The sequence below is a fragment of the Rutidosis leptorrhynchoides genome, chromosome 3 (genome assembly GCF_046630445.1).
Source record: "Rutidosis leptorrhynchoides isolate AG116_Rl617_1_P2 chromosome 3, CSIRO_AGI_Rlap_v1, whole genome shotgun sequence".
Lineage (NCBI taxonomy): Eukaryota > Viridiplantae > Streptophyta > Magnoliopsida > Asterales > Asteraceae > Rutidosis > Rutidosis leptorrhynchoides.
In genome coordinates this window covers 583,947,090-583,961,421 of record NC_092335.1, presented here as the reverse complement: position 1 = coordinate 583,961,421, position 14,332 = coordinate 583,947,090, and positions in this window count along the sequence as shown.

Genomic DNA, 14,332 nt, shown 5'->3' with positions numbered 1-14,332 from the left:
GTGGAATCCTAACCAAATTTTAATTAGTTAGTTCGTTTGTTTCTAACAAATTTTATTTTGTCCAATGTTTTCTTCGTTATGCCACTTGTTGGATTCTGATAGGTCAAAATCCAAATATGAAATTTGAATAGAAATGGTTATTCTGTGGTGAACGGATACGTATATCGGTAGTTGTAAGTAGGATAGTAAATGATCGTTGAATCAGATTCGAAGAATGTACAGTGTAACTTATTAATGTGAATTCTAAATATTCCTCGGGTACTACCCACCCATTAAAATATTTTCATCATTAACAGTTTGTACAAAAGAATTTTTAATTACAATCTTTATGAAAATATACTTGCATATATATTTTCATCGGATGTAATCATGGATTTAATGAGTCAAAAACTCATCTGATTTACCGTTAATACTAGATTACATAATCTCTAAAACTTAAGAAATTACATATTCACCATATCGAACGAGGAAAAATGAGGTAGAATGATACGTAAAGCGAAGATAGCCGATGTAGATCGATGTGTAGAACGAAGTTCATACTCGAAGTACAGATGGTGATATTGAGGCGTGTAATGTTGATATTCAAGGTACAGATTGTGATATTGAGAGTTACGGCGCGGTTATGGTTTAAAGATGATAAGGGTACTGTCGACGTCGATGATGGTACTGATTATGCTGTTGGTGCTGCTGCTGGTGTTCGTAACCTTCGCACCAGGTTCTCCAAAGTCGTCACACGAGCGCGTAGTTCGTTAACTCCTTCTAGTACTACAGGATGATTGACGGTTGAAGCGAGCGAATGAATAAGATTCGAGATTTGGGATAGTATGTAATCGTGATAAGATACTTGGAAAAAGGAGAGAGAAAATGATTTCTCGAACAGATTCGCTGGTAAACGCTTCAGGTTGAAAAGAGCAATTTGGTGGATGAAAGAGATCTTCGATGTGAAATGATTTTTCGGATGTCGGATGATATTCTAGCTGTATAGAATATCTATGTATAATACCAAAGATTTCGTGAACTACAGAGGAATTTACGGCATATGTCAGGCAAGTCTACAGATGCGCTAGGATATGAATTTTGTCTATACATTATCGATGCACTAAATGCAGTAAGACGTGTCTAGATTAAAGAATGATAAGTAGGCAATTCCCTAAGGATGATAAACAGATGGTTTCCGACTAGAGATGATAAGCAAAACTTTTGACAGGCAGACACGGTCAAAGTCCTGACTCACTAATGTATCCTAAGAAACTACCAGCTAGACACACTAATGCAAGGCCTGGTTCGCTAAGACCAACGCTCTGATACCAACTTTAACGACCGATCCTAATCTTCCTGGACGGAGTCATCAATAGTTGGTCCCATTGCGATGATCGACTCCAAGTAGTGTCCTTAACATGAGCTAATGCACAGCGGAAGACTTAATTTGTACCTGAGAATAACATGCTTTAAAAAGTCAACATAAAGTTGGTGAGATATATAGGTTTGATGCTAGCAGCGTTATAACTATGGACCACAAGATTTCATATTTATAAACATAATACACTCGCAAGTGTATGAAAAGCATTCCAAGCAGTGGGCACCCGGTAACTAGCCTTAACATGAGTGTGTACCCCTGAGTTATATAATATGTGCACCGAATCAAGTGCGTTCCGTTAACCTCGAAGTACTAAACACCCGTTCCTCTAGTTTAGTAGTGACTAGAATAACATCTGGGTGGGGGTGTAAAACCCGATAGATCTATCTTTAGGATTCGCGCCTACCAGTTCATAAACCAATAGTTAAAGTTACCAAGCTAGGGGATTTTTGATTCAAACCCATGTAGAACGTAATTTTAGTCACTTGTGTCCATAACGTAAATCATTTATAAAAACAGCGCATGTATTCTCAGCCCAAAAATATTTAGAGTTTAAAAAGGGAACTATATACTCACCTAATGTATTTTGTAGTAAAAATACATATAACATCATTGAACAATTGTAAGGTTGGCCTCGGATTCACGAACCTATATCAATTGTATGTCTATTAAAACATGAAATGAAAATTTCATAATTTCATTTTTAATATTTTAAGTGTTTGTAGTTATATAAATTTTATACTAAATTCCATTTAAATATATCTTATTTATATATATTATATCTTATGTTATATCTGTTTATATAAATTTAAAATAATTATTATCTATTCATTAGTTATATTACCATATCTATATCTATCTATATGTTTAGTATTACATTTAAAATTCAATAATGTGTTATTTATATCTATATGAGTATTTATATAAAAACATATGTTTGATATACGGTGATATAGTTAGTATATATATAATAAGTATATTCTAGACGTATTATTTGTCACAAAAATAATGATAGTTTTAATAATTTTAATGATAATACATATGATAATAATAATGATAATAATGATATTACAATTTTAAATATATTGATAATACTAATAAAATGATACTAATATTAATATTAATGAATTTAATAATTAATTTTATTATTTTCATAATATTACTAATAATATAAATTATTATCATAATATTAATAACAAATGATAATTTTTATCCTAGTTCTTTGTATTTGTAATAGTAATAATAATAATAAATAGAAATTACCTTTAATAGAATCAGTGTTTAAAAAGATATGCCACAAGCAAGGTTCGAACTCGGGTCCTCTCGTTAACTTACTCACAACCAAGTCCATCCCACCAATTCTGTTTTTATGATTGAACTCCCACCCGTTTTAATTTAACCCTTTGCAGGAACCGTAACATATCACAGCCCAATAATAAAGCAGGCCAATAGCAACGTAACAAAGCCCAACATTTAATGTTTCGCAACCCAAAAGAAGATATGAAGTCACGGGTCACCAAGAGAAAACCTAGCAACTTAAATATCCGCCCAAAATCGATTATAAATGTAAAATTCGATTTCTTTTTATTTAACAAACAAGTGGGGTTACCCCACGTTATAAACTGTCGGCCAACACCCAAAAAGAAATACAAAAACATTAAGCAATAATTCACTGAAGATTCGATTCTTAATTTGGTGACTAGTTTGAGTTTTTGGGTCGGCTTTTTAAACAGAAAACAAACAGAAAAAGGTGATGCAGTAGTCGTTCCCCTTTACTTTATCATCATCATCTTAATCATGATATTCGATCCAAAACAGAAAAGGTTATAGCGATAGCAACTGCAGTAGTAGTTTGGGTTTGGTTGGCGAATAAGAGCAAGAAAAAAAAAATAAGTTTGATCGATAAAGCTGGTGCTTTTTGGGTAACGGGTTGTGAGATGATTCGACCAAAATAGAAAATGGAACAGAAATTGCTAGTGGCTGTAAAACGATCGGGTTGGTGGCGGGTTATCATGTTGTAATGGTGTGTGTGTGGTGATAGTTTTTGGTTTAATCGAATAAAAACGTAAAAGAGAAAGAAAGGTGTTGATGATTCAAGGTGATTGATTTTTATGATGGGTTGTGTAAGATCATATGTACATATCTATATATATATATATATTATATATATATGTAAATATAAAATAGGTAGTAGATAGTTCATCATGGTGGTTTACGTTGGTGGTGTCTCAACAAGGTGGTGGCGTCCATGGTGGTTCAGGTGGTTGATTACAGTGGCCTGCATCAATAATAGTAATGAGTTGCAGGTTGGGAGTTCTTCGATAGTTTAAGGTAGTTATGGAGGATGGGGACTAATCAGGGTGTGGTTCCGGATTGAATATAAACAAGAAACATGTGAGTAAAGGTTGTGTATATGGATGTCGACATAATGAGGGTGAAGATGATTGTTGTAGTGATAACCGGCGGTGGTGAAGGTTATGGTGAGGATAGGATGGCGGTCAATGGCAGCAACCACTTGATCAAAGCAGCAGTAGTTAAACGGTTGTACTATTGTGTTGTTGGTTTGGTTATCGGATTAGGGTAGAGAAAGAAGGGAGATAAAAGTGGTGACAATGGGTCTTTGCTTTCATATCACATATATGCACTCGGATATATATATCACATGTATAATAGAATGAAATATATAAAAAGTAAACTTTCCAGCTCATTTTCTACTTGACAAAATGGTATCACGGATTTAATAGGAACGATGCACAGAGAAAAAAAATAAAAATATCTGGTAATGATATAAGTAAGTAAATAACACGCGTAATATTTGCCATTTTATATCTGTTTTTATATACGGAGCATTTGTATTTTTGTTTATATATTTGCATCTGATCTGATGTACTTCAATTAATCTTAATAATTAATACTTTTAATATTATATAATGATAAAAATATAATAATAAAAATATAATAATAAAAATAACCATAACTTAATAATAATAATAACAATATTATTATTAAAGATAATGATTATAATAATAATAATAATAGTTAATAATATTCCTAACAATACTGATAATAAAAAAAAATATTATTAATAATACTTTTAAATAAAATAATATTAATGATAATAATAATATTTGGTATTATCTTTATAATAGTAATTATAATATTAATTATTACTTTAATTAGAATGGTGATTATAAAAATAATGATAATGATAATCTTAATAATAACTAAAATCAGAATTTTATTACTATTTATAATAGTACCGATGTTAATATTTATTTTAACTACATTATAATATTATATAATTATATATATATATATATATATATATATATATATAGTTTCGAAATATATATACATGCACGTTTTTAATTACTAAATATATATTATATATATACATATCATTATACACATAAATGTTCGTGAATCGTTAGGCATGGTCAAAGAGTAACTAATTATCCGAATACAGATTTCAAACTTTCTAGACTCAATATTACAGGTTTTTGCTTATCGTGTCGGAAACATATAGAGATTAAGGTTTAAATTTGGTCGGAAATTTCCGGGTCGTTACACCGGGTCTTCCTGTACCTCTGCCGCATTAATATTGAAAACTCTTCCACGGACTTGTCCATTCGTGTTCTCCTGGTTCGGGCAATTTCTAATAATGTGGCCCGATTTTCCACATTTATAACAAACTACATTGGCATAACTTGCTCCGACACTACTTGCTCCGCCATTACTCGTTCCGACACCATTTGTTCCTTTCGTTCTGTTAACCCCTGGTCCGTAGACCTCACACTTAGCCACGCTATGACCATTTCTTTTACACTTGTTGCAAAATTTGGTGCAGAACCCCGAGTGATACTTTTCACACCTTTGGCATAGCTGCTTCTGATTGTTGTTGTTGTTGCGGTTATTATTGTTGTTGGGATGATTGTTGTAGTTGCTGTTGTTGTTGTTGTTGTTGTTGTTGTTGGGCCGTTTATTGTAGTTGCGATTGATGTTGCGATTGTTGGGATAGTTGTTGCGATTATTGTTGTAATTGCTGTTGTTGTATTGGTGCTTCTTATCACCGTTTTCCTCCCACTTTCTTTTGACTTGCTTCACATTGGCCTCTTCAGTAGTCTGTTCTTTAATTCTTTCTTCAATCTGGTTCACTAGTTTGTGAGACATTCTACATGCCTGTTGTATGGAGGCGGGCTCGTGTGAACTTATATATTCTTGGATTCTCTCCGGTAACCCTTTCACAAACGCGTCAATCTTCTCTTCCTCATCTTCGAACGCTCTCGGACACAATAGGCACAATTCTGTGAATCGTCTTTCGTACGAAGTAATATCGAATCCCTGTGTTCGTAACCCTCTAAGTTCTGACTTGAGCTTATTGACCTCGGTTCTGGGACGGTACTTCTCGTTCAACAAGTGCTTGAATGCTAACCACGGTAGCGCGTAAGCATCATCTTGTCCCACTTGCTCTAGATAGGTATTCCACCATGTTAACGCAGAACCTGTGAAGGTATGCGTAGCGTACTTCACTTTGTCCTCTTCAGTACACTTACTTATGGCAAACACCGATTCGACCTTCTCGGTCCACCGTTTTAATCCGATCGGTCCTTCGGTTCCATTAAATTCCAAAGGTTTGCAGGCAGTGAATTCTTTGTAGGTGCATTCTACACGATTTCCTGTACTGCTAGATCCAAGGTTATTGTTGGTATGTAGCGCAGCCTGTACTGCGGCTATGTTTGAAGCAAGAAAGGCACGAAATTCCTCTTCACTCATATTCAAGGTGTGTCGAGTAGTCGGTGCCATTTCCTTCAAAATAGTCAAATGAAACGAGTTAATCATATAGAATATCAAGAGTAGTCAATAGTATTTCGTAGCGTAATATGAACTTATTTATAAAAGCTCTTTCTTCATATTAGCATTTTATACTCTTTAATTCGGGTAGTACCTACCCGTTAAGTTCATACTTAGTAGCTAACATACCATTTCAACTACTACAATTCTATATGAAAAACTAATCACAACAAAAAAAAAAAAATATCATATTCAAACCTTTAAACAATAACTTGCAAACTTACAATACCGCTATTTTACATATAGCATGAATTATAGCACATAAAACTTTGATACAAAGTAGTTGCGAAGATAATTCTAGTTAATAAATAAGGCGTTCAGCAAAGGCAACAAAGACACGTAATTCATACGTCCAGAAACAAGTCATGCATTCTGGTTTTACTAATACCACTTCCCATCCTTGGTCTTGCGGAACGTAACCGTTGTGACCGATAGTATGACAATGTGTTGTAACGTCGTCAAAAGGGCGAAGTTTACGTAATGACCAACAGTCTCGTAATAACCTAAAAACCTCATTTCTTACCCCAATTACCGACTTCGTCACTTGTGGGAACGTTTTGTTTAATAGTTGTAGCCCGATGTTCTTTTTCTCACTTTGGTGAGAAGCGAACATTACTAACCCATAAGCATAACATGCTTCTTTATGTTGCATGTTAGCCACTTTTTCTAAATCATGAAGTCCTATATTCGGATACATTGAGTCAAAATAATTTCTTAACCCGTTGCATAAAATAGCATTTGGGTTCCCTGCAATATATGCGTCAAAGTAAACACATCGTAACTTATGGGTTTCCCAATGTGATATCCCCTATCTTTCAAACGAAAGCCTTTTATAAACCAAGGCATTCTTGGAACGTTCTTCGAATGTCTTACAAACTGATTTTGCCATAAATAGTTGTGCCGAGAAATTCTGACCGACTCTAGACAAGATTTCATCAATCATGTCTCCGGGTAAGTCTTCTAAAATATTGGGTTGTCTATCCATTTTGTGTTTTTATACAGTAAAATAGACAAGAGTTAGATTTATAAAAGATACTTATTAATACAAGCAATTTTTACATATATCGTAAAGCATAAGCACACTATATTACATATATAACACCGCACAAATACAACTATCTTATTCCGACTCACTCGTTTCTTCTTTTTCGAACTTGGTTCTTTTTGCTAAGTTTTTAGGGATATATGATGTTCCCCTAATATGAGCCGTCGTTTTCCACATTGGTCTAGAAAAACCTGGTGGTTTAGAGGTTCCCGGGTTATTGTTACAACTTAAGAAATACGGGTGTTGATGATACATATAAAGTTCATCGGGGTTAGAATCAGATTTCTCTATTTTTATGCCCTTTCCCTTATTGTTCTCTTTTGCCTTTTTAAATTCAGTTGGGGTAATTTCTATAACATCATCGGAATCCTCGTCGGGATCTGATTCATCGGAGAATTGGTAATCCTCCCAATATTTTGCTTCCTTGCCGGAAACACCGTTGACCATAATTAACTTTGGTTGGTTGGTTGAGGATTTTCTTCTACTTAACCGTTTTATTATTTCCCCCACTGGTTCTTCTTCTGGTTCCGATTCTTCTTCCGGTTCCGATTCTTCTTCCGATTCCGACTCTTCTTCCGGTTCCTCTTCGGGAACTTGTGAATCAGTCCACGAATCATTCCAATTTACATTTGACTCTTCATTATTATTAGGTGAGTCAATGGGACTAGTTCTAGAGGTAGACATCTATCACATAATATCAAACACGTTAAGAGATTAATATATCACATAATATTCACATGTTAAAAATATATAGTTTCCAACAAAATTTGTTAAGAAATCTTTTTTTTTTTTCAAGTAAACACGGTCGAAGTCCAGACTCACTAATGCATCCTAACAAACTCGATAAGACACACTAATGCAAAATTCTGGTTCTCTAAGACCAACGCTCGGATACCAACTGAAATGTCCCGTTCTTATTGATTAAAAACGTTCAATATTAATTGATTTCGTTACGAGGTTTTGACCTCTATATGAGACGTTTTTCAAAGACTGCATTCATTTTTAAAACAAACCATAACCTTTATTTCATAAATAAAGGTTAAAAAAGCTTTACGTAGATTATCAAATAATGATAATCTAAAATATCCTGTTTACACACGACCATTACATAATGGTTTACAATACAAATATGTTACATCGAAATCAGTTTCTTGAATGCAGTTTTTACACAATATCATACAAACATGGACTCCAAATCTTGTCCTTATTTTAGTATGCAACAGTGGAAGCTCTTAGTATTCACTTGAGAATAAACATGCTTTAAACGTCAACAAAAATGTTGGTGAGTTATAGGTTTAAACTATGTATATCAAATCGTAACAATAGACCACAAGATTTCATATTTCAATACACATCCCATACATAGAGATAAAAATCATTCATATGGTGAACACCTGGTAACCGACATTAACAAGATGCATATATAAGAATATCCCCATCATTCCGGGACACCCTTCGGATATGATATAAATTTCGAAGTACTAAAGCATCCGGTACTTTAGATGGGGTTTGTTAGGCCCAATAGATCTATGTTTAGGATTCGCGTCAATTAGGGTGTCTGTTCCCTAATTCTTAGATTACCAGACTAAAAAGGGGCATATTCGGTTTAATAATCCAGCCATAGAATGTAGTTTTAAGTACTTGTGTCTATTTCGTCAAACATTTATAAAAGCAGCGCATGTATTCTCAGTCCTAAAAATATATATTGCAAAAGCATTTAAAAAGGGAGCAAATGAAACTCACTTTCACAGATTTTTACTTCGTCGGGAAGTAAGACTTGGCCACTGGTTGATTCACAAACCTATAACAATATATACATATATATCAAAGTATGTTCAAAATATATTTACAAAACTTTTAATACATTTTGATGTTTTAAGTTTATTAAGTCAGCTGTCCTCGTTAGTAACCTACAACTAGTTGTCCACAGTTAGATGTACAGAAATAAATCGATAAATATTATCTTGAAAAAATCCACGACCCAGTGTATACGTATCTCATTATTGATCACAACTCAAACTATATATATATTTTGGAATCAACCTCAACCCTGTATAGCTAACTCCAACATTCACATATAGAGTGTCTATGGTTGTTCCGCAATATATGTATAGATGGGTCGACATGATAGGTCGAAACATTGTATACGTGTCTATGGTATCTCAAGATTACATAATATACAATATAAGTTGATTAGGTTATGGTTGAAATATATTTATTACTAACTTTCACGTAGGTAAAATGAGTAGTTTTTATCAATCTTGTTTTACTCGCCATTTCTTCGTTTCTAATCCGTTTTGAGTGATTCCAGTGGCCACGGTTTCGTATTGAACTTAAATTTATGAATATAAACAGAAAAAGTATAAGTTTATAGTCAGAAATACAAGTTACAAGTCGTTTTTGAAAGAGGTAGTCATTTCCGTCGAAAGAACGACATCTTGATGACCATTTTGAAAAACATACTTTCACTTTGAGTTTAACCATGATTTTTGGATATAGTTTCATGTTCATAAGAAAAATCATTTTTCCAGAAGTATAGATTTTAAATCAAAGTTCTTCTTAGCTTTTAATTATCCCAACCAAAACAGCCCCCGGTTTTACTACGACGGCGTATATCCAGTTTTATGGTGTTTATCGTGTTTCCGGGTTTTAAATCATTAAGTTAGCATAGCATATAGATATAGAACATGTATTTAGTTAATTTTAAAAGTCTAGTTAGAAGGATTAACTTTATTTGCGAACAAGTTTAGAATTAACTAAACTATGTTCTAGTGATTACAAGTTTATAACGTTGAATAAGACAGCTTTTTATGTATGCATCGAATGATGTTATGAACATCATTACTACCTCAAGTTCCTTGGATAAACCTACTGGAAATGAGAAAAATGGATCTAGCTTCAAAGGATCCTTGGATGACTTGAAAGTTCTTGAAGCAGAATCATGACACGAAAACAATTTCAAGTAAGATTTTCACTCGAAATAAGATTGTTATAGTTATAGAAATTGAATTAAAGTTTGAATATGATTATTACCTTGTATTAAAAAGATAATCTACTGTAAGTAACAAAGGTTTCTTGATCTTGGATGATTACTTGGAATGGATTTAGAAAACTTGGAAGTAAACTTGCAATCTTGGAAGTATTCTTGATTTTATGAAACTAGAACTTTTGGAATTTATGAAGAACACTTAGAACTTGAAGATAGAACTTGAGAGAGATCAATTAGATGAATAGAATTGAAGAATGAAAGTGTTTGTAGGTGTTTTTGGTCGTTGGTGTATGGATTAGATATAAAGGATATGTAATTTTGTTTTCATGTAAATAAGTCATGAATGATTACTCATATTTTTGTAATTTTATGAGATATTTCATGCTAGTAGCCAAATGATGGTTCCCACATGTGTTAGGTGACTCACATGGGCTTCTAAAAGCTAATTATTGGAGTGTATATACCAATAGTACATACATCTAAAAGCTGTGTATTGTACGAGTACGAATACGGGTGCATACGAGTAGAATTGTTGATGAAACTGAACGAGGATGTAATTGTAAGCATTTTTGTTAAGTAGAAGTATTTTGATAAGTATCTTGAAGTCTTTAAAAAGTGTATGAATACATATTAAAACACTACATGTATATACATTTTAACTGAGTCGTTAAGTCATCGTTAGTCGTTACATGTAAGTGTTGTTTTGAAACCTTTAGGTTAACGATCTTGTTAAATGTTGTTAACCCAATGTTTATAATATCAAAAGAGATTTTAAATTATTATATTATCATGATATTATGATGTACTAATATCTCTTAATATGATATATAAACATTAAATGTCGTTACAACGATAATCGTTACATATATGTCTCGTTTCAAAATCATTAAGTTAGTAGTCTTGTTTTTACCTATGTAGTTCATTGTTAATATACTTAATGATATGTTTACTTATCATAATATCATGTTAACTATATATATAACCATATATATGTCATCATATAGTTTTTACAAGTTTTAACGTTCGTGAATCACCGGTCAACTTGGGTGGTCAATTGTCTATATGAAACCTATTTCAATTAATCAAGTCTTAACAAGTTTGATTGCTTAACATGTTGGAAACACTTAATCATGTAAATAACAATTTCATTTAATATATATAAACATGGAAAAGTTCAGGTCACTACACCGGTTAAGGGTTATAACACAAAGTAGGAGATTTTAAATCTCCCACTTAATCTTGCATCCAAATGCTCCTTCTTGTGTTCTTCAAGTCATCATCTTGCATCTTCATTTTTACAAAATATATCCTAATACATTTTTCTAAAAAATAAAAATACAACCTAATCTATTTTACATACCAAATATAAAATAAATTACATAACCAAAATTAATAATATTACAAACTAAATTGAATGAATATTACAACCACATGAATGAATTAATATTACATACCAAATGAATGAATTAAATCAACCAAACATGCAACCATTCAAATAAAAGGTCAAGGCTTGATTGTGAATTTCTACATACAACAAATATGACCAAAATGGAAGAGCCCAAAACCCATTTTGGGACTCAAACAATTCGGCCTAAATAACATACCCACCCAAACCCATTAATTTTTGCATTTTTCTTTCATGCATGTACATAAAATGCAAAAATATAGTGGGTATAATAAATCATCTCGAAGCATATTCCATCAACTTCGGCTCTGATACCATTGTTGAGATTTAACAAGTTCATAATACTTAAAACATTTTAAGAATCAAACATATAGTGGAAGCATGTAATTACCATTTTGAAACTTGTTATACTTTAACCAATTAAAATTAAATCTCAATTAGGATCAAGTTGTGAAACATACTTACAAACGACAAGTAAGAAGAGAGATTATACCTACTCCAAGCTAGGTAATGAATGTTGAAGATGATGATGAAGAATAGAGCTTCAAATGGATGAAACCTCAAGTAGTAATACCCCAAGCTAACCACCAACACCTTTGCTTTTAGTTAGGATTTAATTACAACACTTGAATGAACTTGCAAAATGAAAAATGAACCATTCTTTGCCCCTAAAAGCTCACGGCAGCAATAGCAAAGGAGAGCAGAAAAAATGCAGTTTTTTGATGTGTTTTCTTGTGTACTAGCATGTGTGTGTGTTGTTCCAAGAGCCAAGACACAAGTATATGGAAATATGGAAAGCATGGTCAAGGAATCTAAGTCATAAGCATGCTTGTCAAACTCCCATGCCACTTCAAAATTTGTATTATAAAATAAGTTTTATAAAAGAATTAAATTTTATAAAACTATTTTATAAACTTCCATATTTATTTATATACATTTTATTATATAAAACCCATTTATATAAAATGTAACATAAATTTATTAATTATTTAACCTATAAATAATTAAATCCAAATTATATAAACTATTCCATAATTTATATATATACACATCAAGTAATATTTAAGAAAACCATTTTTCTTAAAGTTTAAGTGTCGCGTATTTAATCAATGATCCAATCGCAAAGATCAAATACGAATAAGGTGTTGGTAAGCTTGTTATTGGGTATGACCCGACTTGGATCAAAACACATTAGCCACACTAATTTAATATGTCTCTCGGGCATACGAAATACCTTCAGTTTGTAGTCTTTGTAAGCTAACTTTAATTATAACCTTCACGTTATAAGTGTATACACATAACCAGTTTATTAAGATACTTATTAGTTATATGCATATAAGTGATAATATACTTAGGGTAATTAAGTGTTACTATATAGTTAGGTGTATAAGTTATAATATTAGTATTATTATTCTTTAATTATTCAACTATTATGTAAACTTATCATTATATGTGTCATATATATAAACACGCCTATATGATATATATATATTCTTTATTTATGATCATACATGTTCATAACTATATAGTATATATATTAGGTGTAAGTGTTACGTATATATAAGTGTAAGATGATACATATATATATACACTTATTACTTTTCTTATTATGTTTACTAATCTTATGTAACTTACATAGTACACATTCATACATACATACACACGTACATATACATACATATATACACATACATATACACGTATGTATATATCTAAATATATACACAAGCATATACCTACCTATATATAAGTACATATATACGTATGCATGCATGCATGCATGCACATGTATTATTATTATCATTATTCTTTACCAATCAACTTCTACACATATAATCATAACCAACTCATGTTCAATCTTATCATAACCTAACAAATTACCAATTCATATGATTAATCTTCAACTATTATTAGTAACTAGCTTATTAACCAATAACCCTAATCTCTCATTATCAATATTCATTCATAATCTTTTCTAATCATCATCCTTATTCTTAATAATTACAAATTATTAATACATAATAACCCTTTTATTTATATTAACCATATTATTAATATAATACTTACAATCTAACATGTTAAATCTTATTAATCATAATCTTTTAATCTCATTCAAAGCTTTTATCCCTAATCTTAGTATTCTTTATTCAATACTAATTCATTAACCTTAACTTGTTAATAATCATAATACTTGATCACAATACTTATATCCATTAATCATCAACTTATTACATCTTCATGATCAACATAATTCATAATACTTATAACAACTTAAAGTAAATAAATTAACAAGTGACATTTATCTAGGGTTAGTATACCTTAAGAAGGTTAGAGACTGAGCCTATGACGATGTTGGTGATGCGAACAGAAACAGAATCCAGTAGCAGCTGCAACAATGACCGTAACAGTGGTTCTTGGGCTTGTTTTGTCACACAAACAAGCAGGAACCAGGCAGGAAAGAAACGCAGCAACAAGCAGCAAAAATCAAATCGATCTTGGGTTGTTTTAGGCGCAGACTTACAGCAGGAACAGGAGCAGAAAAAGTCAACTTTAAAGGCTGTTTTAATGGCGAAATACAGCAGCAAAAATCCACCAAAACTGGCGGTTTTGGTGGCGGTTGAATGGCGGACAGCAGCAGCCCAAAAACGCAGCAGCAGGGGCTGATTTGGGCGGGTTTTTGAGGCT